The following is a 3,443-nucleotide window of genomic DNA, read 5'->3' on the forward strand; positions in this document are numbered from 1 at the left end:
TGTGCGTGCGTGCGTGTGTGTGCGTGTGCGTGCGTGTGTGTGTGTTTGTGTGTGTGCGTGTGCGTGCGTGCGTGTGCGTGTGCGTGCGTGCGTGTGTGTGTGTTTGTGTGTGTGTAGATCAGCATACAGACCCAGTCTAAAATTTAAAAATACGTTTGAAGCTCTCCCAAATTTCAGAAACTGTAACCAGAATGTTAAATATGTAGTTAAAAAGTGCATCAGTAATTTCCCCATTCAATTATGCAAAGGGATTTCTGAATAAGAAACAACTACAATAAGCCTAATTTTGTAAAAAATGTTTAGATTAGTTTCTATCTGAATGATTCAGTTCTTTTTCTCTTGTTATCAGTAGATTTACTCTGAAAACACACATTGGAATACACTTCTGAAGCAAACCAAATTCACAATTAAATGTCATTTATATTGGAGTTATCTAGACGCAGTGGGATCCCTACAGGGAAAGCTGTAAATAGCAGTGTGATTGATTTAGTAGCCTGTTAATAAAACAATTATCTTTGTTACTGTGGTCAACTTGCATTGCATAAAAAGGTAAAATAATACATTTTTACACTAATATTTATCTGACATTGAATATTGTGTTAGTTGGGAATATAAAAGAAAAAATTCAATGAACTTTAAAACATGTTACAATTCCAGTTTGAAGAATGCCTGAAGGCAGCAAATGACTACAAACAATCAATATCACCCAAATATATAATACAAAGAAAATATATTTGAGTTGTATGTTTTAGAAATGTGCTTGGCAAGAACGACGCAAGAGGCTTTTTAATTAGTCTCCCAAGAGAACAATTGACTCAAAATATACTTACAAGGTTAAGAATGAACTATTCACACAGAGTAAGCAAATGTATAAATGCGATTTAGAATAGTTTGAACAATAAGAAAATACATAAAAAGAACAAAACAAGTATTACATGCAACAGTGTTGTTTTACCATAAAATTATTAGCTAACTGGTCACTTTTACTGTCTCAAATAGAGCGCAAACTTCTTAATTTTTTTTCACAGGATGGAGCACTGAACTATTCCTGGTTACATAATTAACAAGGCCAGGAGGGCCACTCAGAGTTTACGATTCCCAGGGACGTCGCCCATCTGCTTCTGTCAGACCTCACAGTGTTACAGGCCAAACTCACTGCGGAGGACTTGCAGTATCATGTCATCTAGTCTTTTTTCACGAATTTCTTTTAAAGCTGAAAATGTTGAAGCATAATGGCAGAAAAATACAGAAATTTTATTCTACCAAACATCTGCTGTGTACTGAAGTGGAACTTCTGAATCCTTTAACATGCTATATTGATTCTGTGTGTGATTGTACAGCAATTGAGAGTTTAACTCAAACAGCAATTTGCAGTTATCCATAATTTGAAATTAATGGACACCCTACTGCCAGGTGGAATGTAATATTAACCCACAGCATGGTGCTGAGCTGGTCATCTCTCTCTGAAAGAAAAAAAAAGTACAATAAATATATTATATACATGGGTTTTGTTAATCCTCAGGCATATAGAACAAACTGTATTTGACATCAGTTCTGCAAAACAAAGGTTGCAACTAAATCCATGCTAATCAGAGATACCTAAAGTGCCATGCTGATGCAGATAGATTCTTTTTATATGATTTAGGCTACGATTTTTACCAAAGAAAATAAAAGCATCTCAACATTTTAGCACATCTGTTATGCAAAAACTTTCAAATTGATGGCTTGACAATTGAAAAGTAGAATAGCTTGGATTAACTTGATCTTCAGAGTATTATGGTTAATTATTCTTCCAATATTTCACAAGGCTATAAAAGTCTTGATAGTTTTGTGCTGTGGGGCTAAAAACATTGTTAATGCAAAATGATCGGCATTTGCATTGCCAAGGTAGCAAGGCTGGAAGGCTGGAGCCAATGTGAACTGTTAACTAATATGGAAAGTTAAAGTCAGTTGTCTGGTCAGAGATAATTTTTACAGGTTTTTCCAGCATTCACAGAAAAACACACTCACTCAGTTCATAAAGTTAATTGATATCTAACATGCAATTTACGACACAGACTAAAACATGCACAAATAGCTTATTTCATCCAAGATCAATGAAAACCTGTTCACTTTAATCACAGGAATAGATGTTTCTCTAATGAATGGAGTCATTATGGGTTAAGCTAATATAATAAATTCTGTGTTAAAACCTCGTGGCATATTCATGCCATCCAAAAACCACTTGAAGCTTCTCTGGATTCCTTTTTACTTGTGACTGTGCAAAAAATAACAATCACATACAGAGAGTGCCATGTGTCTCATGTCAGCGCTACTTCAAACACGCTGTGACAATAAATAGCCAATTCTGCCAACAGAGATAGGGGGAAATCTTAAGAAGAAAATTGAGCATAAAAAAACCCTTATTAAACAGAAAAGCACTGTGGCATGTAATAGGAAAAGTACATCAGCTGGGGTAAACATACTGTGAAAAGTGTTTGTCTCATTACGCACAGCTTTCATTAAAATTCAAGAAAAAGAATTAATGCGCCATTAAGTAATCAAGGACTGACTTTCCTACTTAAAAGAGATGTCCTCTGAGGATTTCTATGCCATAGTTGGCTACACAAAACCTGTGGGCAATCACTTTCCCATGATCACTTACAAGAAGAATTCTGTAAAAAATAATAATAATAAAACATAAATAAAAATATGGGTCCTAATTTGATGCAAAGCATTTTATATGTTGGTTTTTGGAGGAGGTGCGGCGTTGTAAAGACGTTACAAGCCGTCAGCATCTTTTCTTGAGCACTTACTGTGACTGCACTCTAAGTTTGATGGTGAAGAGGTTCTCTTTAGAGTTAATAGCTGCTCGATGCAAGGCTAGAAGAAAATAAAAAGTGGATATTTATTATTTTATGTAAAGAATACATCTCAACAGTGATATAGCAGGTTGTGAAGACACTTATTCTTTAGAAAATGTTAACCCCTCGTTTCCATTTGATACTTAACTAACACAGAAGATGGAAAAGACTGAAAACTATTGTTTTTTGTTCTTTGTCATTACCTCTGAGTTATTAACCCTCGTGTTATGTTCTTTTGTGATGTACAGCTATAATGTTCCCGGGTCAATTTGACCCGTTTCAAAGTTTAAAAATAAAAAAAAAATAGAAGTATTTTTTCTGCATGAAACTTTTTCTATTTGTCTTAATAGGTGCACTCTGTGTATAAAATGAAAATGGTTCATTTTACACACTTGCAGCCCCCCCTAGGTCCATTTGTTACAGACGTACTGTTATGGGTCAATTTGACCCGCCATACAAGTTGAAGGGTAAAAAGGTTAAAACAATGTCCAATTCTATTTGTTTCCTTGCACCTATGAGACATATTTCACCACACACACACACACCACACACACCACACATGCATGCACACACACACATACACACACACACACCACACAC

This window comes from Poecilia formosa, unplaced genomic scaffold, assembly GCF_000485575.1.
Source record: "Poecilia formosa unplaced genomic scaffold, Poecilia_formosa-5.1.2 Scaffold60, whole genome shotgun sequence".
Lineage (NCBI taxonomy): Eukaryota > Metazoa > Chordata > Actinopteri > Cyprinodontiformes > Poeciliidae > Poecilia > Poecilia formosa.